Source organism: Wyeomyia smithii, chromosome 3 (assembly GCF_029784165.1).
Source record: "Wyeomyia smithii strain HCP4-BCI-WySm-NY-G18 chromosome 3, ASM2978416v1, whole genome shotgun sequence".
NCBI classification, from domain to species: domain Eukaryota; kingdom Metazoa; phylum Arthropoda; class Insecta; order Diptera; family Culicidae; genus Wyeomyia; species Wyeomyia smithii.
In genome coordinates, this window is record NC_073696.1 from 27607235 (window position 1) to 27634621 (window position 27387).

General features: G+C 37.4%; 1 protein-coding gene across 9 annotated transcripts in view; it reads left to right on the top strand.

The window, feature by feature from the left end:
• The window catches only part of LOC129727229 (SUN domain-containing ossification factor), a 55389-nt gene that overhangs the window by 5552 nt on the left and 22450 nt on the right, over positions 1 to 27387 (top strand). For 2 of the 9 annotated variants that reach the window (XM_055684822.1, XM_055684820.1), the window contains exon 1: positions 10826 to 11039. The exons of 1 other annotated variant lie outside the window; for it this stretch is intronic. The gene's annotated coding sequence lies outside the window, so the exon portion shown is untranslated. Of the gene's footprint in view, positions 1 to 10825; positions 11040 to 11091; positions 11108 to 11192; positions 11209 to 27387 lie in introns of those variants that run through there. 6 more of the 9 variants (XM_055684823.1, XM_055684826.1, XM_055684818.1 and 3 more) reach the window with 4 other exon arrangements.

Genomic DNA, 27387 nt, shown 5'->3' on the forward strand with positions numbered 1-27387 from the left:
GAACTCGGCATGACCTTCCGGCATGTCCCGCGTACAAACAGCGCGAGGAAAAAATTAAGCGTTCCCTTAAGGAACGATCAAAGCGCTCTTTTGCAGAAATGCTTAAGAGGGCTGAGCCACCCTCGACAGGAAACATCTTTTCCTTTTTGCCAACCGATGAGGGTACATCTGACGATCCCGTCGAAGGGTGTTCCTATGCCTTGCCAGAGGGATCTAGGAAGAGGAGAATGCTCAACTCTCCTAATCTTTCTCGTAAAGGTCGTAAGATAACCCCTAGCGGAATGACCAATAAGACAACACAAAAAGGAAGCGGTGAAGAAAAACCGAAGCAAGTACCCCCCGGTTTTAATTTCAAATCAAACCAGGAGTACCCACCGCTTCCTGGGGCACCAAAAACCCCTCGGGCACCCATTTCTCGATCAGAAGACATAAAAGAAACAGGGTTCATAAAATTCTCTGATATTGTGGACTGGATATTTAAAACATTCAACATACCAGATCCCCTTCAAAACATTCTTCTTGCCCTTCTCCCAACAGTGAAAACCTTTTTGAAGCAACTCACAGCAACTTGGCCCCTCATTTCAGCTATCGTATCTTTCGATGACTAATTCGTTGAAAGAGGTTAGGAATTTTGTCACTGTGTTACAGTGGAACTGCAGAAGTATCATCCCCAAATTTGATTTATTTTCACATTTGATAAACACATACAATTGTGATGCGTTCGCGCTTTGTGAAACTTTTCTCAATTCAAATGACCAACTTAATTTCCACGATTTTAACATCATTCGTCGAGATCGAGACTCACACGGTGGAGGGGTACTTTTAGGGATCAAAAAGTGCTATTCTTTTTTCAGAATTGACCTCCCCTCGATCTCGAATATTGAAGTTGTTGCCATTCAAACGAATATGAATGGAAAAGACCTTTGCCTTGTTTCGTTATATATTCCCCCATCCGCGCGGATTGAACAGAAGCAACTCCTTGATATAGCAGAATTGCTTCCCGCACCTTTTTTGATTTTGGGAGATTTTAACTCTCACTGTTCGCTATGGGGGTCGCTGTACGACGACAACCGATCTTCTTTAATCTGTAACTTGATCGACGACTTCAATATGACAGTTTTGAATACTGGGGAAGCGACACGCGTACCTAATCCTCCGGCACGTGAAAGCGTGCTTGACCTATCCCTCTGCTCGACATCACTAGCGTTAGATTGCCAGTGGAAAGTAATCAACGATCCCCACGGTAGTGATCATCTTCCAATCGTTATATCAATTGCTAATGGTTCAACTCCCCCGAACCCAATCAATATTTCCTACGACCTTACACGTAATATTGATTGGAAGCGTTATGAGTCTATTATAGCGGAATCTATCGAGACTCACGAGGAACTTCCTCCGGAGGAAGAATACGCGTTCTTAGCTGGCTTGATAATCGACGCCGCGACGCAAGCTCAGACGAAACCGATACCCGGGGTAACGATTAGACAACGCCCTCCCAACAAATGGTGGGACAAAGAGTGCTCTGAGCTGTACGCGCGAAGGTCCGCGGCGTATAAGGACTACCGGGAGTACGGCACTGTCAACCTACTACGAAAGTACGAGGCACTGGGCAGGCAGATGAAGAGCTTAGTAAAGGCGAAAAAACGCGGGTACTGGCGGCGGTTCGTAAACGCGTTGTCGAGGGAAACAGCGATGAGCACTCTTTGGGATACCGCCAGGCGCATGCGGAACCGTGACGTTTCGAATGAGAGTGAGGAGTATTCAGATCGCTGGATACTCGATTTTGCCAAAAAGGTCTGTCCGGACTCTGTACCGGAACAGAAAACCTTTCGCGACGCGTTTATAGTAACTACGGAAGAGCCTCCATTTTCGATGTTGGAATTTTCAATGGCTCTCCTGTCGTGCAACAATAAGGCTCCAGGGTTAGATAGAATAAAATTCAACCTGTTGAAGAATCTACCCGACTCTGCAAAAAGACGCTTGTTGGACTTGTTCAACAAGTTTCTTGAGCTAAATATTGTTCCGCATGACTGGAGGGAGGTAAAAGTCATTGCTATTCGGAAACCCGGGAAACCTGCCTCTGATCACAATTCATATAGGCCGATTGCAATGCTCTCTTGCCTCCGGAAATTAATGGAGAAAATGATCCTCTTACGGTTAGACAAATGGGTCGAAACAAACGGTTTACTTTCAGATACTCAATTTGGCTTTCGCCGGGGCAAAGGGACGAACGATTGCCTAGCGTTGCTTTCTACTGAAATTCAACTCGCATTTGCTCGAAAAGAGCAAATGGCTTCTGCGTTCTTGGATATTAAGGGGGCTTTTGACTCTGTCTCTGTAGAAGTTTTAAGCGCGAAACTTCATTCGCAGGGACTTTCACTAAATTTGAATAACTTTTTGCTCAATCTGTTGTCAGAAAAGCATATGTATTTCTCACATGGCGATTCGACAACTTCCCGAATTAGTTACATGGGCCTTCCCCAGGGCTCATGTTTAAGTCCTCTCTTATATAATTTTTACGTCAATGACATCGATGAATGTCTTGCAAATTCATGCACGCTAAGGCAACTTGCAGACGATAGCGTTGTATCCATTACTGGTAGCGAGGCTAGCGATCTGCAAGGACCATTGCAAGATACCTTAGACAATTTGTCTGAATGGGCTCTTAAGCTGGGTATCGAATTCTCTCCGGAGAAAACTGAGTTGGTCGTTTTTTCTAGGAAGCATAACCCAGCTCAGCTGCAGCTCCTACTAACGGGTAAAACGATCTCTCAGGTTTTAGTCGCTAAATATCTCGGGGTCTGGTTCGACTCTAAATGCACCTGGGCTTGTCATATTAGGTATCTGACACGAAAATGCCAACAGAGGATTAATTTTCTTCGTACGATTACCGGAACCTGGTGGGGAGCCCACCCAGGAGACCTTCTAAGGCTTTACCAAACAACGATATTGTCAGTTCTTGAGTACGGCTGTTTCTGCTTCCGCTCCGCCGCGAACACGCACATTATAAAATTAGAGAGAATACAATATCGTTGTTTGCGTATTGCCTTGGGTTGCATGCAGTCGACCCATACGATGAGTCTTGAAGTGTTAGCGGGTATTCTTCCGTTGAAACATCGTTTTTGGAATCTCTCTTACCGGTTGCTAATTCGATGCACAGTTAGGAACCCATTAGTAATTGAAAATTTCGAGAGGTTGGTCGACCTTCAATTTCAATCCAGATTTATGACTTTATATTTTGACTATATGGCTCAAGATATTAATCCTTCTTCATACGATTCCTCCAATGTCGCACTTTTAGATACTTCTAATAATGCTATATTTTTCGACACCACCATGAAACAAGACATTTCTGGTATCCCGGATCAATTGCGACCCCAAGAGATCCCTAAGATTTTTTCGAATAAGTTCAAACATGTTAGTTATGATAAAAGGTTTTACACTGACGGATCTAATCTAGATGAGTCCACTGGCTTCGGTGTTTTCCACGAAAATTTTACCGCCTCCTACAAACTCGATGCTCCTGCTTCCGTGTACGTCGCAGAACTTGCTGCTATTCAGTACTCTCTTGGAATCATCGAAACCCTACCCACAGACCACTACTTCATCTTCACAGACAGTCTCAGTGCCATTGAGGCTCTGCGATCGATGAAGCCTGTGAAGCACACCCCGTATTTCCTGGGGAAAATACGGTGGTTTTTAAGTGCTTTAACAGATAAAAATTACCGGGTTACCTTAGCGTGGGTCCCTTCTCATTGCTCGATTCCGGGTAACGAAAAGGCTGACTCTTTAGCTAAGGTGGGTGCTATTGATGGCGATATTTATGAAAGACCAATTGCTTATGATGAATTTTATAGCATTTTGCGTCAGAGAACACTCAACAGTTGGCAATCATCATGGAACTCAGATGAACTGGGACGGTGGCTACATTCCATTTTTCCTAAGGTATCGACGAAAGCATGGTTCAAGGGGTTGGATGTAGGTCGGGACTTCATTCGCGTGATGTCTAGACTTATGTCCAATCACTACACGTTAAACACGCATCTCTTTCGTATAGGGCTTGTAGACAGTAATCACTGCGTTTGTGGCGATGGCTACCATGACATCGAGCATGTTGTTTGGTCGTGTACCGAATACTGTGGTGTTAGGTCCGAGCTTATAGATTCCCTTCGGGCCCGAGGAAAACAACCGAACGTACCCGTTAGAGACATTCTGGGAAGCGGTGATCTCCAGTACATGACACAGTTATACTGCTTTCTGAAAAACGCTGACATTAAAATTTAAAATTTTCTTTGTCTATTTGTCAGATTAAGGATACAAATATGCTATGCTGAAGACACGGAAACGAAGAGCCCGCAACTATGCTTACACAAATATTTTGAACCCACAACAAACAAGAATACAATTGCTCTACCAGTTGAAAAACAAAGTTCCAAAATAGTTTTAAGTCAAAATTGTATCTCCCCTCCTCTCACCTTAAATCCCCACTAGCTCGTAGTCGGCCGCGAGAATAAAGAAAAGGCCTCCCTCTTTTCCCTGCTAACGTAGAATTAAAACGAATTGTACTTGGCTCAGTAAAACAGAAAATGTATCGTGCCGTGTCAAATAAACTAATTTAAAACAATGTTCTAGCTCCATTAATTTTAAGTAACTTTGTAAAACAAAGTTTTTCTCTATCTTTGAAAACAACCGATTCATATTGAAAAAACATATTTTACGCTCTAACATTTTTATTTCAAGTCTCATCTCAAAACTGTCTTTGAACGACTTTTATAGCTTTTTAAGATAAACAATTTGCAATGCTGACATCGTAAATATCTCAATTTTATTCAAAGTTATTTTTATTTTTTATCAAAAAATATGCGTTTTTCATTTGTATGTCATTCATTTTGGGGCAAACATAAAAAATATCTCTTGGTCTCATTTTGAAGGGCATTCTTGACTCTATAAATGGAGGAACTTTTAGAAATATGTTATTTTTAAATTTGAGTAAATTCAATTTAAAAATAAGCCGAAAATTTCAATAATTTTATACATTATGCATATAAAAGCACCCAGATTTATTTTTTGATATTTTTTCTTATAACTAGACGTAATAACCTTTAACTTGACCCAAAAAGATCGAAAATCGATCAACTGGTTCAAAAGTTATGAATTTTTTTAAATAACATACATTGAATATAGAGCTAAGAAAGTACACTCCTTTGTTGACCAATCTCCTGGGATGGAACATTGGTATTTCCTCCTTATGTTCGGGTTTCAAAAACCAAGGATATAGCGCCTTTACTCGCTTCCACTGTTACGGTTGGAACTTGAGTATTAACTCTAGTCCTAGGATTTCTAGCTTATGGTTATAGCGCCATTATTCGCTCTCTGAAAGGGATATGGTATTGTTTTTTGTTATTGGAAAAGGAAAACTAAGCTCGGATTTTTGAAAAAATACAGTTTTACAAAACTATGCTTATTAAATCTCTTGATAAACCAAAACCTATTTTGTATTAGGTATTTCTAGTTTCCAGTTAATTTTACACTATATCACGAGCAATGTAGATAATGGAAACTAACAAAAATTCATAGCAATGTCTCGTAAATATTACACGCGCCGTTCACACGGTTAACGATAAAACAATTTCCGTAAAATTTCTGAAACGTTACATCTTTTTCACGTAGGTTGTTAGATTTTATATCCATAATTTTTTGTGAACTTACGCAATTTTTTCATCGGTCAAAAAGTTAAAAATTTGACCACTTTGAGGCAAGCCAGATTAGGCTAAAATTTTACATAGAGACTTTTTCGAGGAGACGAAACTTTTGAGCTCTACTGCTAAATGAAATTCTAATAATCGATTTTTTATTTTTTTTTCTGTTTGATACTCCCTGTATACAAAATGTGTTACTTATAAGTTGATTTGAGGCAGACAAACATTCAACCATTAAAAAAAAATAACTAGAAATTTAACATCGTGAGGCACTTTTGACAGTTTTCTACTGAAAGGCATTCCTCTTGTGCAATGAAACAAAGCGGAATACTATTTCAAATGGCATTTTGTTTTGACGTGGGACTACGACTTTGTTTTCGATACTGGAATGCATATTGTAAAATTGGAAATGAAACTGGCAAATGTTGCGTCACATTTCAAACGATAATAACAGCACATGGACAACAATAACTACCATGTTGTTGGATAGATAAAATGTTGAACAATTCTGTAGTACGCTAGTTACCGTCATAATTTAATTGCTATGCGGAAAATATTGATAAAAACTTTCGAGGACAAATTTACGCGAGCAATGAACCAATCATATACGAGCTTTCTTAGCACAGACGACGTGAATAGAAACTAACTATTACCTGTGATATTCTCTGAAGCAATATCGAAAAATATTGACAGAGTTTCCTGGTCCCGATAGGTCAATTTATGTTTGCCTTAATGAACTTAGAATAATTTGATGTCTCGAAGGTAAAAATTTTTCGAATAGTTTGAAACAACCCCTTTTCTTGAACAATTTATAAACCTGCTGCTAGAGCGTAATAAAAACTGATGTCTTGAAAGAAAAGTGTTTTATTTTTATTTTTAACTTAACAAATAATGAAGTATATGAGCTGTCTTCGAGTGCAGTAAATTTACCTTCTTTAGAATTGAGTTGATTGCTACGATTTTTTCACTGGAATTTGTTGATAGTTTTGTTTAACATAGCTTCTGATGCTTGCCTCTCCGTGCGTATTCTATGCGTATTCTGTATCTGCGTATCTGTGACTTACATATTTCTTGTCAAGATAACTTTTTAAACGCTGCAGTGAACTTCAATGCCCCTAGCCAAGAGATTTGGTGCCCCTAGCTAAAAGATTTTAGCTGTTCACCTGTTGCTGTGAATTATGGTGCCCTCAGCGAGCTCGGAAGTGCGTAAAGTATACAGAGGCTTAAATGATTTTCCAGTTAGCAAACCTAGATGCGACGAACTCGGCGAGTTATTACTCTGCGGCCTTTAAACGCACATCCACGCTGGTAAGGAGCACCAAAATTCACAGGAACGGTTGAAAAGCTATAATTTTTTATATTTTTCCAGTTCAAGATTACTAATCAATTAGTAAAAAAGAGAGTTGAAAGAAAAAAGTATTATAACTGAAACTTATCGTTCTACATCATCAAAATGATTAATCGAGTGTATTCCAAAACTTATTGCAAGAAATACAATGCGGAAATTAATCTCATTGTCACATCGATACCAAACACCAACATTTCAACTCATAATAGGGAAATTTTTTTCTCAATCGGAATCCCGAAAAAATGTTATATGCTGTGGCGCTGTAGTAGTAGTGGTAGTAGAATCGAAAATTCCACGAGCATTTTGCTTAATGACCAGCAAAACTGCTATCAGTTACCCTTTTTTATATTATGCTAACATTCTAGTACTTACTTTTACTACATGGAATCTATTTTCATCAGAAACTAGATTTTCCTATATAAATTAATTGACTCAATATAGTTGTATAGAAAAATCAAGTTTTCTAATAAAAATAGATTGCATATAGTAAAAGTAACTACTAGAAAGTTAGAATAATATATAAACAGGGTAACTAATAGCAGTTTTTCCGGTCGTTAAGCGAAAAGCTCGTTTAAATTTCGATTTTACTACCATTACAGTGCCATCTCTTAGCATTGAACATTGTTTCGGGTGTCCCATTCGTATTTAATTTTTTTCACGAGATACGTGGTGTAATAATAGCTTCACGGACAAGAAAAGTTTGGATGTTTTTGACGAGCATAATCGGCGAAACATTTACAAAAGCGGTTTGGTTTTAGTTCATTGAATAATAAAAATAAATAAAAAAAATAAAAAAGAAAGGTTTAATTTGATTCAGCCATCCTATTATTTATATAAATATGCAAAAAAAAAACAGCTTCAAATGAGCCTGATATCGGAAAACGATACCTTGCAGTATCAATACTTTTCTTCTTAAACATAGGATTTGGGAAAATTTGTTTTATTAAATTATCTTTTGTAATTTTTTCGTCACCATTCACAATAAGTCCCTTTTTGATTGCATACACTCAAAAGTTGGAATGTGCAAAACTACATGAATATTGGGCGAAATTGGCAAAGCTTTTGATTAAATTTGAAACCTGGATATCGGATGTTTCTCAGCAGTAGAAATATATAACCACTCAAATAACAAATCGTCTATCAGTACAGTTACCGTCTTACATGTTTGTAATAACAACAACAACAGTATTAACAGCAACAACATACTCCTTATTTTCTTATAAATCCTTTAATATATAAAGTTCACATAAAAAAAGGTTCCTACAAAAGATTGATATTACTAATTTCCCCTTAAACTTTTGCTGCAATTAGATTTTGCAATTTTGAAAATTAGATCACGGAAATGGCAAAATGTTTAATTGTAACGGACGAAACTTTCCATGGAAATATTAAATTTGCTCTCGTCAGTCAATATAACGTTCCGCAAGAACTTTTCCGGTTCCAGCACATATCTTTGGACATGTTCTGCCCACTTCTTAATTTTTAGTGACATAAACAGCTTCTTCCTGGCGATAATTTTTATAATTAAAAATAATACGTACAGTTGACTGTGACAAACTAGCAGCTAGCTTGGGGAACAAATTTTAGGATTCTGACTGATTTCCAGCAGAATAACAAGCTGGACTTAATCTGTAAGCTTTGCTTTACGGCTTCAACCGGGAGTAGTCTACAGAGAATATGTTTTTGGGAATTTTTGAAGCACGTAATGGACCGACAATCGTGAACGCTCTGCGATGCTTGTTACTTTGGACGTGCGGACTACCATCTCAGATCAACGATCGGTTTTCGGAGTTCAACAAGTATTTTGCGTCGAGGAACGATTCAAATGTTAAAAAAACGCCTAATATTGTTAATATAACCGTACTTAAAGCATATAAAATCAAAATTTTCTTCGTCGAAATGTAAGAAACACTTTTTCGGATATTTTTATTGTAGATCTACAAAGAGAAGTTATTCATACAGCCGGAGTAACTACGTTGTTATTGTGATTAAAAAAAATCTTCTTTTGAAATAAAAGTTGAAGCTGAGGGACAATTTTTTGATACAATGTTAGGCGTCATCCGTAAATTATGTAACGCAAAAAAACAATTTTTGGACCCCCGTCCCCCATGTGTAACGAAACGTAACGCCAACACCAACCTCCCAATAAAAATAACGTAACGCTGTAGAAGAATTTGCTTGATGAAAATGCTCGTTTTCGGAGAGTCTCTCCAGAGATTTTTTGTTACGTAACACTGATCTTACCTCCCCCCTTCCCTATGTAACAAATCGTAACGCTCAAGGATAGTCCCCCTCCCCTCTATGAGCGTTACGTAATTTATGGATGCCGCCTAAACAATAGCATTATTAGTTATAAAACAGTGGAATTTTTGATATTGCCTTTATGTATATTCTCCTGTAGTTATCTAGCAGAATTTCAGTTTTGTAATATTTTCTTCAATTTATTCCTCTTCTAATTTATTGGAGCTCTCCAGGAGTTTTTACAGTTTTTACTTATTCTTGAATTGCCTCTTATTCTTGTCTTGCCATCGAACAAAAGTTTCACCAATTACCTACGTCACCAGGCGCCTTTTCGTGTGATGTAGCTAAAGAATGTTTTTCGACTGCTAAGCATTGCTAACATTGATTTGTACTTTCATAGCATAGCAAAATTTGTTCTAGCTTTCTTTGCTGTTTACAAATGTTGTATAGGAAAACTTCTTCCCATTAAAAGTGACCTAGGATATTATACGAATTATTTGTGAAAAACTATCCTGAGTTTAGAAAAAAATGGTCAAGTTATTTTTAGTAAAAACTGTTTTTAGTTTTTTAGCTTAAAATAGTTTATTTGATATGGCACGATAAAAAACTGTTTTTAAGTTGTTGATATTTCTTTATAAATATTCGAACTTTTTTTTTCATTTTTTGACCAAATTTTGTAGTCTAAAGACCAAAGTGTAGATCAAAGTATGATTTTTGAGGTTAATATTTCGAAGAAAAAAATTTGCCCTTTTCGTAATGTGCGTTGAATTTATGGAACTGCGAGACAACAATCAAAACTGTAGTACGCTAATGCAACTATATTAGAATTGTACATTTACTGGAGGTTGCATAGAAAATTTATCACGCTTAATTTTGGTTTGTGCTTCAGAGTAGCATCCAGTTGAATTTCCCAGAGGAAGAGTTTTGTAATGGGTCATCTTATTGGGTTTCTGATCGAGACTTTTATTTAGATATAATTCACAATATTATATTTTTATCAGCGTGGTATGAATGCTAAAAAATCCAGTCGCAATTTAAGCCTATCCTTTTAAATTTGTTAGAATATTCGTCGAGTTTAAATATGCAAGGTGGCCTAGCTCATCATTGTCATCATAAATCCACTTTCCACAGACAAGTTTGCGTGAAATCACTCAGAAGCATCTTTTCGTTATGTGTATTTACTTGAATGCTGTTGTTGTTGTTGTTGTTGCGCCGAACAAAACAGTGAAGATGCGGGAAAGTCAAGTTCGTGCGCATCGCACAATCGAAGAAGTTTGATTTGATGATTGTTTGTTTCGTTCCGACAATTCAATTGAAATAGACTGAGTTGATGTTTGTTTGATTTTTTTTTTGTTGAAGCATAAAACCATTCTCGTTTAAAACCGGTGGGCGCGCTCAGCCTACTGCGAAACGACTGAGCGATCAAAACAGAGCAAATATTCATACTTCTCTCGAAAGTGGTGTAAAAATGACTTGCAGACTGGCAAAAGCCAAAGCCGAACATGGCTGCGTTCGAGCAGCAGCCTTTTTCCGTCCGCACCGTTGGGCGGCGTTCAGTTTCGTTTGAATCACACGACGGGAATGTAGTCGTTCGAGCGTTCTACCGACCATTTCGGGTCGTTATCAACAGTAGTGTCGCGCGAAACACAAAACCGGAAATGTTGTGCGCTGTGCCGTTCGAAAAAAGTCATAAAAACTTGTTCTTTTGCGAGTGTAGAGAAGTGAAGCATGACATGTGGCAAAGTATGTACGTACGTACGGGGCCGAATGATAAAATTGCTCAAGCCAGGATCAAGAAACAAAAACAACATCTCTACATGTACATATGCACATGTTAGGTCATAATGCGGTAAACTGGTCCGATGTGCTGTCGTGGGTCGATATTAGGACGGGCGACTAGTGGAGAATGTGATGGAAATGGTATTACTTGGATTGAGGATGCTGCATTCCAGCCGGATCCACGCTGGCAGTTTTTTTCCCATCAATCGAAAGTGAAGCAAAAAATAGGGTGCCTTGTGTGCCAGACTAGACACAGGATATCTTCCTAGTCATAGCCGCTCTGTTTCCGGGTTGATACGCGAATCGGTTGCTACATTATTGAAGGAGCACTTAGCTTAGTGGTTCGGTATTCGTGCTTCATCAACATAAGATGTTTTTTTTTTTGAATTCGTTAAAGAGGGATGCAAAATAATCAAGAACGTGTGCTCTCTCTCACTCCTAATATGTTCTGACTATATTTTGATAATTTCGTCGGCTTCGTGCAACACTGGCACAAATCAGAATTTTGCATTTTTGAGTTTTTGATGGCAAACGATGCGAAATCTAGTTAAGTTTCATCCCACGAAACCTCGTTTCAAAATTCCCAAAAAATCCAGAGTCATGAGTAGAAGTGCCTTTGCTGCACAAGTCGAAATTTCTCCATGAAGTCAGTAAAAATAAGGTTTTAACTTTGACAACGTGCTCATATTATGTGAACAATAGACCCAAAAGTGTTGAATGAGGATTTTTAATCTTAAACTTTAAAGTTTTCTTGAAAATCCAAAAATAAATTTTCAACGCAAATTTTCAAACGCGTTTTTCTTGGAACTATGATTTTTGAGTTGTGCCAGTGTTGCACGAAACCGACGATTTTTTGTTGCTTTTATCAGAATATTTTCAAATCTTGAATAAAATGAATAGTTGAACAGAAATGCTTTGAAGTTTTCAATGTTCTGTGTCACAAAATCGTATTCAAAGAATAATAATTAAGTAAGGCTTAGAAAAACAATAATTATATTTTAGACATAAAATCATGAAAAACTGGTTATATTATATATGAATTTGGATTTAATATTTTACGTGAAAAATTAATTCAGAAGGTGTTGGAGCGAGAATCAAAAAACTGCGCGAATCTCATTAGCAATCATCACTAACTTGAAAAAAAATACTTCAAAACAGTAAAAAGGAGTTAACCCCATAACATCATTCCTGAGACAAGCAAACGCGTTTGACATGTTTCGGTCTGTGAGTAAACCATCTTGTTGACACTCATTGTAATGAGATGAAAAGTGTGGCAATGAAACAAACACCAGTTGCAATTGCATTTTTCATGCCGTATGCATAACTAAACACATTGAAAATAGTTATGCGAAAAGCCACCTTTTGACGATACAATATTAGACTCTGCCTAAGTGATTGAAATGCAACGATATGGGGAAAGAGGGTGAAACAGTCATAAAAGCTCGACTGGCAAAAAGATCAATAATCAAGTCTAAGCCAAGTTTGGAAGTTGTGTATATATTGCATATGTGTTTGTATGCAGTTGGGTACCTAACTTTCGAAATAATATTTTTTATTTTGGGGAGAATGAGTGTAGTGAATGAATTGTATAATCAGCGTGATTAGAGGAAGTGGGAATCCGCTGCCGGATTTTGTGCTGTGTATGCTCACATACCGATCTTCGATGTGTTTGTACATTATCAACGACTGTGCTGCGTGGTATCAAATTTTATTACAAACAGGTTTAAGTATACTAAAATGTCACCAACTTTCTGAGTTGAGTTTTTTTTTGAGAAACATTTAAATGTATTGACTAGAAACAGTTGGACAACCCAATTCATTTACATTTCATTAGCAAAAGTGAACTGAATAGCACTTGGTCTTTCAGTCGAAAACCACCCAGTTTCAAACCGACAATGTCAACGGTCAGTTGGTCACTACGCGCCGTACTTGCTTTAGTAGGGCAAATAGTGTGGTCGCTTCCCACTTACATCCATCCTAAACCGCGTTTCGCGTGGTGTTTTTAAATTACATCAACCACCATCCATTTAGTTCCTCAAGTAGATCTATGTAAGAGTGTGGCCATAACGGAAGAAAATCATTCAGTATGAACAACTTTTGCGCCACGGGTGTACCTTTATGTAAGGTTAGCTCATATTTCTGCCACACCTCTCCTTTTATTCATGATTATCAATTCTAGTTTTGTGGTTGTAACCCATTTTACAGCTTTCATAATTTCTTTTATTATGGATTACTTCGTCTGAAGGAATGGCGTGACTTACCCTTGAATCGATTGTATAACAACATCTAATACATTTTATGTTATAGTTACAGTATTATTTCTTAACATGTTGATGTTGAGATCACCACAGTTTCCATTCAGTGAGTTTTTGCGGAATAAATATCCACTTTTATAACAGTCGGTGTGGCGCCTACGTGAACAGAACCTGATTTTATTATAGTGTCATTTATGAAGCGGTTTTACAAACTGTGGTATTTATGGGACCATCAAACGAATGACCACTTTTGCCAGTCGGTTTTTTTTTGCACGACATAAAACGCTTATCTGTTTTTACAACCTTGAGTTTTTAGTTGCCCTCGCGATATATGACTGGGCTTATTCGTGATCGTCAATACCTATAATGTAATATACCTTCTTTTTTACTGCTCACAAGTGTACTATTTTAGTCGTGGTTTCGCATTCGAGCATTCGAAACATCGTTCTTGAAGCCAACTGGTTTCGAACCTATAGTATTTTTCCTCAACAAAGTTCCAACACAGTATTTCAATTTTCTATTATTCAAAATAATATAAATAATATGCCCGGCGCTTCCTAGGAAACTGGGGCCATTCTCGCGAGACGGCTCCGGTTGATGTTTCATTGTACTTTACGGTTCTAAGTGAAGAACGCGACACTTCAAGTTGTCTAAGGTTGGTACTTTCCCGGGTCTATTATTGACTCAAGTGAAGACCAAGTATACTTCCATGAACTGAAATTCGGACGAAAACTCACGAAATAGTGAATATGATTACTAAGCTAGATAAACTAGGTCAAACAAATTTTTACTGAAAGTAGAGTTAACTAGGGATGGAATTTATCCTGTACTACTATAGAGATATGAGTCAGTTTCGATACCATATCTATTTTAACACCTTATCACTCAAGCAGAATTTTAGATCATATTTCGGGAGCGTGGCGTGGTATTTTTCTCCAAAGAATCTACCGAAATATTCTAGGCCAATCGTTAGTCCTTCCCAAAACAATGGCAAAAATAATCGGTAAACACATCGAGTCAACATATCTTTTTAAAACTTCTAGCAAATATCAGATTCCGTATCAAGAGGACAAATCAGTTGTAACTGCACTTTATACTATTGTTACAAAACTAGACAAATCTCTTACTGCAAGAGAAATTTCACTGGTGGCATTCCTCAATATTCATCTCATGAGTTGATGACTTAATGACAAAGTTTATGAAGAACGTGGTTTCAGCTATTGCGACTATAATCAGGTGGGAGCAGAGGTAACTGGCCCATGAATAGACCTATCAATTGGTCAAAACCCAACTGCCTGTGAGTTCCTGGTCACTGCGGAATTGATAGAACCGAAAAACTCGACGAATCATCACATAGGTTCATAGGACCAGAAGAACCCTTCTTCGGTTCATCCGCTTCTTCACTTAGAATGTAGTTAAAAGCATGGGGATCTTTGAAGGTGGAGTTCAGCTGGACATAGTGGAAGACTGAGTTCTGTGTTTTGCCCTTATCTCTAGTTTTTTTTCATAGCTAGTTTAGCAGTTTCTATATAATTTAGATTTTAGGAAATAAAAACTGGGTTCTACAACGTTATTTTCTTGCGCGTCGAAAGGATGGTGAATGTACATGCTTTACCTCAAGTTTTTGCATGGTTTGCAGAATCAGTTGAAGCGTAAGTTTAATTTTTTCTTATTGGCAAATATCATTTCGAATGAGTAGAGGATAAAGATTATCCGGGTGCCTGCTGTATTCCGCACTTCTTTTATTAGTAATATGACTGTTAAGTGTGAGTGACAAGCTCGCCGAGCCTCGTTCCTCCTGCAAATATTACCATCAATCATAATTCCCTAGACTGTCGGATTTCTCGATGGGACGCAGCTGGGATGGGACGTTGCACGGATTCGTCGACTAGGATACCGCATCGATATTCATCTCCTCCAGCTATCGCTTCGCCAGACTAAAACACCGCGTCTACGCCCTTATGGTATTTCTTAATGACCAACACAACTTTTGGTAGGCTCTTCGTACTATCATTTTCCCGTTCGCGGCCTGTCCGGAGCAAAAGAAAAGCGGCTCTGACATCCCCTTCATGCTGATTGTCAGCCACTTGATTGTCAGTCAGAACTTAGTGCATGAAATAAACTTCCCCTCACTTCCTTATAGGGATGGGCGATACTGACAAAAGTATCGATGCTGTGGTATCGCGATACTTCACTAAGCTTCGATACCACGTATCGAAGTATCGGTTAGAGAAGCATCGATACTTGATACTTCGATAGTATCGATATAAGATCCACATTTTTTTTTTCAAAAAACCGCAAATATCTGCAAATCAACAAAAGTCTGCACACAAACTCTTTAAATATGTGTTTTGGGGACAAATCTCATCTGGTATCCCTAAAGAGAGGCAGTTGATGGTAAAAATAAAAATCTAACGTTGCTGCAAGTATCGTTCAGAAAATATCAATACCGGTACTCATCCCTGCGGTGAGTATAGATGCCGAAATACTCAATTTCGCGACCCCTAGTATCGATACCGCTGGTACCGATGCTGGTATCGCCCAGCCCTGCTTCCTTAGTGGGGGAAGTAAAATATGAAGTGCCCTGCCAGGCGTTGCCATCCAGGGTGAGATAGGTCTTGCGTCAATGATCAGCGCCACGTCGCGATTCGCTTGGAAGTCGATTGACTCGACCATCTTATTCAGCCGCTGGCGCTGTGTCATTGCTTGCAGCTCCGAGACCAGTGGACGGGACTGTCGTTTTCTGACATGTATTTCCATGTTCGCCAGGTACTTTTTTACTGTTTGGCCGGTTGAAACGACTTTCCGGCCAAGCGCACGCAGCGATGTAGCCTTTTTCCCTTCGGTCTCCCTCTTCAGTATCCTTTGGAGCTTCTTGTCGCTTAGGGTCGTCGGCCGTTCAGAACCGGGCTTTCTTTCGAAGCTGAGATTGTTCTCCAATAAAGCCAAGATGTCGTAGATGGCGAAACGGGTGAACCGGCGTGCCGCATGATGTCCGTTCTTGACGCGGCGGTGTACCGTTCTTTGAACGCGCACGCTTCTGAACGCAGTAGCTTCACTGTTTTTATCATCATGGTTAGAGTTCGGCTGATAGAGCTGTCAAATATTTTCTGCTGACTCATGGGTTACTATGATTGTTGCTACATGAGTAGTTTCGTAAGTGCGCGTGGAAAGAAACTCATGAAAAATCGACAATTTTCGTCCATTAATGCAAACAGGAACATTTTTGTGCATGAAAATAACAGTTTCCACATTACTCTTTCGATATTGATGCAACTGATGAATAAATCTAGGCAAAATATTGTTCGAAACGACAAGCCAGTTTTTAGATTTTTTATGTTACCTTATTTTTTGAGTTTTTCAAGACATTCTTAAACAACATAAAAGGCTAACAAATCTAAAATTTCGTTCTGTCCGTTCGAAGCGTTTTTCCGCCACCATGAGCTCATAGACACTTGGGATCACCTTTTTCGAGCTGTTTTTTTAGTTTTAAGAAGCTTTTTTTATCATTCAAAATTCTATTTGAGATCGACCATTTTGAGTTTAATTTGGAATCAAATTAATCCTGAGCTTAATTTGAGATCTTTTCTGATCTTTAAGATAAGGTTTTTCACAACTCCGAACCTTATTTGAAAACACTTTTTTTATTTTTTCTGGATTTTTTTTGATGGTGACGATGGTCCCTCTTCATACTTCTACATCGGTTTGATTTATTTATATGAGATAAAAACATGCAATGTAACCAGTTTACAGAAATGTTTTATCGCCATTCTCAGCTCAATTTGGAATCATTTCCTTTTTTTTTACTTTTTCTGGGTTCTAGCGTTTTATCATCATTCTGGGACAAAATTTCGCATTTTTTCTGTCTTGGTCTTTTTCTGTATTCCAATATTTTCCTCACTTGAACCTCATTTTCTTGAATTTTAGAAATTTTCTTGGCATTCTTTATTTGGAATCATTTTTTTTAATGGCGTTAGAGACGTTTTTTGTCATTTTGATCTCGATTCGGGTCATTTTAAATAAATTTTTCATTTCGCCATCTTTAGAAATGTTTTTTTCGCCATCCTGAGCGCATTTCGAGATTATTGTTTTTTTTTTTTGTAGTCTTTAGAAGTGTTTTGGGATTATTCCAATGTTAATTTTTCTATTTGCGTAATATTTCGTTCTTGTTTTTTTGGTCTATGAAAATGTTTTTCCATCATTCTAAGTTTAGTTTTGGATTGTTTTGGTTTTCTGGCCTTTGGAAAGTATTTTTAAATATTTTAAGCCTTACTAGTTTATTCGGCAAACTTCGTCGCTCGTACAAATCATCAAACCAATCGGTTCAGAAGTTTCTTAGTCTATATGAATCACACTGACAGACAGACAAACAGACAGAACTGCATTTATTATTTGTCTTGGTTATCATGTTTTGTTTTTTTTTGGTCCTGAGCTTTTGTATGGATTATTTACTTCTTTGCTATTCTGTGCTTAATTTAGAATTATTTCCTTCTTGCTATTAATTTCTTTCATTATTGGTCTTTTCCGGTTTTCGAATTCTGATTTAATCTTTAGATTTTTTTCATGAACCTTCAAAAGCTGTTTCTCGTCATCCTGAGTTTAATTTGGAATCTTTTCTGGATGAGATTTTTCGCCACTTTGAACTTAATCTGAGGTAACTTTTTGTTTTGTTTTTTTTTTTTGCCATTCGGATTCAAATTTGTTTTTTTTTGTCTTTTGGAAGGTTATTCCCATTCTCTGAGCATTTGAAACTATTTTTTTTTCTTACCCTGTTTTAGCTTTTAGAAGTGCTTTATCATCATTCTTAGCTAAATTTCGCATTATGCATTTTTTGAGCTTTATTTTTGGCTCTTAGAAGTTATTTTTAACCAGGCCCGGATTTTAATGGGAGGGGGTGGGGGCAAAGGGGCGAATGTCCTAGCCCTTCGGACACGAGGAGCCTCCCGAGTCCTGATCCAGACGAGAAGATAGAGTGAAGACCTTTTTTTGCTCGCCACCTTCCAGCGAAGCGTGAAGTTGTTTCAAAATTTAAATTATTTTTTTCACCTCTAAATTTTTTAAGAAAAGGGCCCCACGAAAATATCTGCCCCGTGCCTCCCACCAACTGTATCCGGCCCTGTTGTTAGCCAAACCAAGCCTAATTGGAAATTATTTTCTTCCATGTTGTTGATTTTTTCTAGCCAGTAGAAGTGTTTTTTGGCTGTGTTGAGCTTAGGGTTTGCAATATTCCCGGGAATCGATTTCCCGGGAAACGGGAATGAAAAATCGCATTTCCTGGGGATTCCCGGGAACCGGGAACAGACAAATTTTTTAGCATAATTAGATTTTAAATGAAGTTCATCAGTAAAAGGTAACAAAAAATTGTTTAAAATTTCATTCTCAATTCGCATGAAAAACAAAAAAAAAAAACAAATGAAATATAAAACATATTCAAGTTAGCATCCAAAACTCGTGATCGATTTTTGTAGCATATATTTGCAGAAGAGGAGAATTAAGGGTCTTCATGTTGTTAAACAAACGCTTAAGATCCGCTGACAATTTTCCGTTAAGCTCAAAAATTTTATTTCCTTTTATAAAACTGCACAAGTCTGCTGAATCACCGCTGATGTTCGATTTCCAGAATACTTTCAAATCATAATATTTGCTATATTTGGTACGAACTTTTTTTGGCAAAATGTTTTTACACTACAACAACGGAGTACTATGGGGCAACGTGTACCACAAAAAAACGCCAGTGTTACGTATGTCTTATGTTTGTGTATTTACTGTTTACTTGAGCGGTAGCAAACCTTTTCGCTATTATATTTTCATTTAAATATATTTGCTATGCCATTGTGATTTTTTTAAATAAACTGCGTCTCAAATCTAGTTTTCATTGACAGAATAACATTTCAAACCCTTTTGGAGTTTATATCATTATTGAGTAGAACGTAAGATTCCGAGGAAGAATTTTGGTCAATTAACTACGTTATTTCGTTATTTCGCCGTTCTGTGGTTTTCTGTGATCGAGACAAACCGGAAAGAAACGATAGAATACTAAATAATCAGTTCAATACAACTCAAAATAAGTCAGTTTTAGAGCATTTGAAGGCTTATTAATTAACATGCAAAGATGATAATTACGTTGAAATACTATACTGACTTTGAGTTTTATTAAATGATTTATTTCAGGTCGCACCAGTTTGACGTATTTAATTTTATTGCAATATTGCATAAGAAACTATAGTGAATCATACAAAATTTTTCGCGGAACTCGGGAATCCCGGGATCCCGGGAATCAGGATTTCTGTTCCCGGGATTGCAAACCCTAGTTGAGCTTAAATTTAGATCATTTTCTGTTTTGGTCCTCCAATGTCTTATTTTTCGACATTATGAACTTAATCTGAAATTTTTTTTTTCTTTTTAAATCTGAATCATTTTCCTCACTGACCTTTAGAGGCATTTTTTTGTCATTCTGAACGTAATTCTGTTCTCGCTCTTAGAGACAAATTTGAGCTCATTTTTATGTTGTTAATTTTTTTAGCGAAATTATCCATATGAGATGGTACCGGAAAACCGGAAGTCAACATTTCAAAATGGCGCCAGGAGTCGATTCCTGCACTATGGGAATCTTCCCGATTTCGGAAAAACCATATTTTGTGGTATTCAGCCAATTTTGGTTCTCTTCCAGAAACCGGAAGTCATCATTTTGAATTCAAAATGACCTCTGGAACCGGACGTCATTATTTTGAAATCGAAATGACCTCTGGGTAACCCCAGATTTTCAGATCTCTTATCCCGATTCCGAAACAAAGCAGGGTGTCGAAAATCTGTAAAAACCTGGAGAATCAGGGAATGTCAGGGAATTCATTTTTCGATCAGAGAAATCAGGGAATATCAGGGAAAACTGGAAAATATTCGAGGAAAAATTTTTAACCAAAAGACGATTGTTTTTTAAAAGACTCTAGCGAAAAAACTGATTTTTCTAGCATAAAACAATAATTCGGGACCTCTACGGTTCGGTTTTATATCCAATTGAATACTTTTTCCACTGGGATTTCAGAGTTGCGTTAACCTACGTTGCCCTTTTTTGTTGCCGAATGCTAAAAAATATCAGAGAAATTGATATCAAAAATCAAGAAATTTGATTTTGAAAACTTTTTTCGCTACCCTGTAATGTTTTCGTCATTCTGAACATATTTTTTGATTTTCTAACATTTTTTGTCATTGTTTTTTACTTAGAATCGTTATATACGCTGGGTTTTAGAGGTGTTGTTTTTTTATTCTGAACTCAATTCTGGATCCCTTTCTGTCCTAGTCTCCAGACACATGTTTTTGTCATTTAGAGTTGAATTATATATTATTTGTTACCTCTTCGCCATTCTGAATTACGAATCATTTTTTGGCTATTTTTTGCCTATGGAAACATTTTCCGTCATACTGAGTTTAATTTTGAAATATTCTCATTTTTCTTTATTATTGGTATTTTTCGCCATTATTAGCCTAATTTGCGATCATATTTTTGATCTTCTCTAACCTTCAGAAAGGGTTTCCCCTTTTTGGAGTTGAATTTTGGATCATTTTCTTTCTATTCTCTTTCTGTTTTTAGAAGTATTTCTTCGCCTTTCTCCATTTGAAATTATTTCCTTTTTTGATTTTTAATATTTGAAAAAAAAAAAAAATAAATTTGTTCCAAAAAAAAAAAATTGTAGCTGAAAACCGTTGATAAGACAAAAAATTGCATAAAATTTTGTAATTTTATTCAACAAATTTCGGTTTTAAAAAAGATTTTAATTGTTCTTCTTTAAAAAGACTGCCATGAACATTTTTTAACTCTTAAAGCGCCTCCCCAATGCGCAATCTTTCCAATGCAAACCGCTTACTGTTTTTAGTGATTCGAATTTTTCGGTTCGGTTCAGTCGTCTTTCTATAAAATTACGAAATCGACGGAAGAACGGCGGCAAAAGCGGGAAAGTGAAAGTAACAACAATATAATTACATAGACGATCGATTGCATCGCCAGCTTCCCACGGACATCGTCGCGTGAGCCGAGGAGGAGACTCCTGTTCTCGTCTAATAATTTTTTTTTGCATCGACATTTCGTGTTACATCAGCGGCATAGTTTTTTTTTACCTGTCGATGTTCCAAAAAAAAGAGATAGGAAAAATCGAGTTCAATAGATGCACGATTTGTTGCGTTCTCCAGTACGACACTGCATCGCCGGTGCAAGTGGCACTTGCCATTTCGAATCGGGTTTTGTCTTACTCAAGTCATAGACCTCACGCACCTGCTCTCTAGCCTGCGTAAGTCTAGAGGTGTCACCAACCAACCGATTGATACCGACCGAGTGGAGCGGGAAATTGCACTTGCTTCAATAGTTGTAACTTGCAACTTTGTGAAATGCTATTTTAGGACATTCCACCGTCTAGTTGCTGCGTGACGACGTTACCCAAGGCAGACATTGATGCAGTCAGTTGAGACGTTGTGAGTTAGTATGTCTTTATTGTTGGTTTTGCCAACCGTTCAAACTGTGATTAATACTAACTATCTAATTAGTCTATTTCAAGACACATATTTGTCTAAATACTGTATTCAGCTTGTACTGATAATAAAGCGCCCACTTTTTTCACAACAAAAAAGGGGCCGACCCCGACTTTGCGTCGTTGATAGTGCGACACGTCATAGCAAGCCGTTGTTGTGTTCGGTAGCTGCGCGATAATTTGTACCTACACAAACAATAAGCACTAAACTAATCGGATTCAACCACGTCATTGTAAAACCATTTACGCCACAAATGAGCATAGGAACTGATAATTAAAATGGGTTTGAACTGTGCTTTTTTATCTTCACAACCAGGAAAAAAAACTTTTATGTTTGTTTTCTAGAGATGCGGCTTTAGCTCTCAAATGCAAACAAGTAAAGATTTCTGTTGCGTTCCACATGGCCGTTTTTTTTTGAAAACCATTCGAACCGGCTCGATGTTTGTTTTTGTCTCACTTCCCCGGTGTGTGTCTTCGTTTTGTGCATACCAATATGAAACTAGTGCCTTGCATGACGTTCGGTTCCAGTGTAGTAAGCTCGATTTTGTAGTTAATAAAATATGAAAACACTTTTAGCCCCCGGGCTTGCATCAGCGGGGGCGCTCTGCAGCAGGAGTATATGTAGAAGGTGTACAGTTACCCCCATTACCCCATTACGCGGCGAACAGGGTAATGATGGTGCTTTGTGCATGTCACAGGAAAAAAGTCTGTCATTGTCAAGGCCAGTTCGTAATTGTCTGTACTATCTACATATGACGGTTGAAATGAGTAAGTAGGACTACAATTTCCAGGTTTAATCCGAGTTTGTCAGAAATTACTCGCTCACCTACAGATAACAGGTAGGGAACGATTATTGGCATTTATTTTTTTCTTCAATACCATTTTGTCTTGATGTAACGCGTGAATATTCTTTCTGATAGCAGATAGGTCCAAAGATATGCTTCGTTCGAATACTTCGAATACAATACACTAACGAGACTGATTTCTGGTGTCTTTTTTTATCATTGAGTGAAAAAGGTGCTTGATAAACAGCATTGAGTTATCTCAATTGTTTAGATGTTCCGGAAAACTGATAAATTATGAAATACATTTGAACTGAGGTTAACACAAACAACAGCCAGTTTTTGATAAAATGCAGTATCATTTTTAGTATATTTCACATTTTCGACATTTTCAAGCTTTTGAAGATTTTAAACACTTGATGCTTTTCTCATATTCAGCATGTTTCAATAATAACATTGTTGGAGTTTTCAACATGTTAATCTCTTGTGTTTTTTTTTTAATTCTTCAAATAATTGAAATTTTTGTAAGTTTTGTCATTTTGGCAGTTTTGATATTTCGAAAATAATGTTGAAGTTTGTGGAAACACAGCTTTCGGTATAGTACCTTTTAGCATGGATGGAGCACGCGTTTTGTTCACCGTGATATTTTCCTAGTGGTCACCGTGAGGTGAGACCCGTAATAATCCCCTAAACAACCTACTTCGTCTTCAATTCCCTTCTTTAGCATTTCAAGCCTATCTTTTCCTATCTCGGTAAAACTTACCTTGTTGAGCATCCGTTTTCGGCTGCTTCATTTCGGGTCGATCTCTCTCCTTGGCTATGGCATGCTGGAGTGATGTGCGCCTATATCACGAAGCCAAATATTTTGACATAGCGCTGGTTTTGTCCGCTTGGGCTTAGATTACGATAGACTATCTTGTATTTTAATGTTGTCAATAACTTGAATAATGTCAAAAATGTGAACACTAACAAGAAACAAAAAGAGAGAAGTTGTGGTTTACGCCATATGAGCCGTTGAGACAAAAAGTGGTACATGTGCCATTAGGTAAATTTTTCAGGAGACGCGATAAACAAAAACACTCAAATAGTAAATTATTTTCAACAATTTTTTCCAACATAACTGCTCTAAATCATTGCTGGAAAGGTTTCAAAAGACGGTACATGAAAGCATAACAAGTTCTGGTTGAGAAGATTACACAAACTTCAATGGAAAAACATGTACCACTTTTGTTCTATGGGAAAAATAATGACAACCAGAAAACGTTGAGAGCAACAGTGGTACAAGTCCAGTTTGAGCATGATGGATGCATTATAGATCACTAATATTAGAACATAGAACCTTCATGTCTTCAGCAGAGTTGTCAAAATTATTTTGAGTACTACAGAATGATGATCTTTCTGCTAAGAAATTCTGTCACTTCGTGGCGCTAGTGTATATGTATTTGGTAACAGAAGAAATTTTACATAATCTAGATCGAGATGGGGCTAATTCAAAGGAAAACACTCTGATATCTTTAGGATAATTATTTGGCCGATGATAACTACACAATGGATACGGCTTTCTTTGATATTATGGTATATTATTGCATGTGATAGCTTCGAAAAATAAAAACCCGGAAAATACTAGGACATGTTTATTAAAGCAGACAGTGACTGTATTTAGAGGAGCGAAAAATGAGCGATCGTTTCTAATTTTTATTTCGAAATTTAACCTTTACCATCCCTCCTGGTATATTTGTGACCATTTATGTCACTTACGGCATGTTTGGGACATGTTCGAATTAAGTGAAAATAATCAATGTCCAATTTATTTTTTTCGCATATCAAGATTTTATCCCTCTTCGCCTCAGAAATAATTTCTGGTTACGCCACTGCATCGTACAAGTAAAATAAAAAAAAGGAAACATTTATTTTATGTTCGTTAATAGCAAATTTGATTTGGCGGATAATCGAGTCCGACCTGTATTACAATAATTAGAGTATCATTCTGATGGACGCGTAGCTAATTTTCTAATTGATTGCTGCAAAAATAGAGTAAATCCGTTGAAAAATGATTGAGTTATAAGCATTTTGAATTTGACAATTTTTTTAATGCTCTCGATGTTTGAATTGTCATTTCATACCCACTCACAGAATGTTGAGAATATTTGTTTCGTTCGTAATTCTACGTTAAAGTCATCTAACTCCCTTGGAAAAATTTATTGGTCTTGAGAATTTGGTTTTCCCGTAACCAGGCTTGATGTTGCTCCTCAGAGAATCACTAGCGTGTAGGAGAATAATTTTCACTGCGGAAACAACTGTTCTCACACTGATGCGCAAATCGATGCTTGTGCTTGAAGAGATAGCGAGCAGCGAATCGTGTGTGCAAAAAACACATATTAATATGGGATAGACCCCCCGCCCCCCCTTAAGAACAGGAAGGGGTGTCAAGCCATCATAGAAACATGTTTTGTACTTTAAAACCGTCATTTTCCAAATTTGGCTTCATTAGTTGATTAGTTCTCGAGTTATGCAAAATTTTCTAAAACATTTGGCATTTAGTCATGAGCTTCATCAGTCAAAAAAGTGGAACTTTGGCCACTATTAGTCAACACTTCTCAAGGTCCGATAGAGCTGAACTTTTGTATGAGGACATTGTTTGAGAATACGAAACTTTTGAACCCTACTACCAACTAACCCCCCCCCCCCCCCCCACCTCCCCCAGTTCATCATCACAGAATTAAATTTGTGTCCCTCGTTTGAGCTCAAACTATTTGATTACTTTACTTTTACAACCTTTTACAACCACAAAGTCATTTTTAATTGGAAATCACCAGGCGATAGTGATGCTGTAATTTTTTGACATTGATTTAGACAGCTGAAAATGCTAGAAAATAAAAAAAAGGGTTAACGGCGTCACTATCGCCTGACGATTTTCAATTGAAAATGACTGTGCGCAGACGAAGACAGGGGGCAACCAAATAGTACGTTACGCATAAAGAGGGTAGAGGAAGTCAAAATAATCATAATCCATCGCCAACGGTACAAAATAGTTATTTTACACACATAAAAACTGCTTGAATAGTGCGAAATTATGAGGAAAGTTGTGTTTTGAGCTGTTCTGATAAACTTTTCTCAGTTTCGAGGAATACGATTTACCTATTCGGAAACTACAGAAGCTCGAAAACATAAGAACCTGAAAAACTCTGTGTTTGCAGGATGAATTTGTTTTGCCGTTTGTCATGAAAATCAAACCAGTTGGAAAACTCATTTTGGAGCAAAACTACGCACTAAGATTCTGTAACCGTAACGAAAAAAATGTGTTTAATAACGATATTTTCGAACAGATATTACCAGAGAATAACTAGCGATTTAAGAAAGGGTGAACAATTTTTTTCTTTAAAGATAAAGATAACAATTGGATTACAGAAGAACATATTTTTTACCGTGTAATTTTCATCCGATTTCGATAGTTTAAACACCAACAGATTCAGCACCTTACTTACTTAGATGGCCGTACGTCCTAAGACATGGCCTGCTAATTTACTCGGTCCATGGCTGCCTGCCTCCAGTTCCACGGGCGCCCGGTACTCTGCAGATCGTGCTCCATCTGGTCCACCCATCTCGCTCGTTGCGCCCCTTACCTTCTCGTTCCGGTCGGATTTGAAGCGAACACCAATTTTGCAGGGTAGCTATCCGGCATTCTAGCTACATGCCCTACCCAGCGTACGTACAGTAGGGTGGGACAAAAAATAAATGTTAGCTCCCATGCACTTTTCGTGTTCCTTATGGGTCCCATAACAACTGTGTAGTTTTTCAGATCGCTCGGTAAAGCGCCCGACTTTTAAAGTTTCCATACGATTTTATATGGGAAAATCCACTTTTTCAATACTTATTCTCTAGAGATGTCAAGTTGGCTCTTAAAAAAATATCAATACATGATATTTGTAGGAAATTTTCCTGGGAAAAACTCTTCTGAAGACCGTAAGGCGCTACGATGTTTGTAGAAACAGCTATTCACCCCAAAATGATTGAATGTCTGACGGACGGCTCACCATTGAAATTTTCCAGCAACACTGCTACAGCATGCTGCTATGCTAACTTGCTTAAGTATGAGAAATAATTTCGCGTGGAATAAATTTTCAAAGTGTGATTTTTGCTCATAGTATCCTCGGGGAAGCTTCCAAGATAAATTGAAGCGATATCATTTCTCATCACATGGTTGAATCTGCAACAGCAGCTGGCTGCAGCAGTATTGCTAGTAAAATTCATAAAATTCGCCAGTTTCGGAACATATCCCCAGAAAACCGGATTTCCTGGAATAAGAAAATTGTTGCTGGGTACCGTCGACGCTGATTTGAAGGAAGATAAGTTATTGAATCTTTTGGTGCTAAAACTATCGAGATCGGATGAAAACTGCAATAGTTACAAGAATTTAAAAATACTATAAGGTATACTAAATGGTGACGTGGGACCAAACACTGTAATTAAAGGATTTTAAGTTACAAAAATTACAGAGTCTGCAGACCGAATCAATGTGTTTGCTCAGCAACCGTACGTATTTTAATTTTCAGCCTCCCCTGGAAATCAATTTTTGGAATATATTCAACAACACTCGAAAGAATATCGTTTATATCTGACGATATTATGCCTGTAATATTTTTATGCAAACAACATTATTTGACAAGGCACAAGCATATCGAGCTTGATGAAGAAGCACCAAGAATTTCTCGTAATGCGTCAAAGCCAGAAATAACTCTAGTTAAATCAAATCTATAATATGGA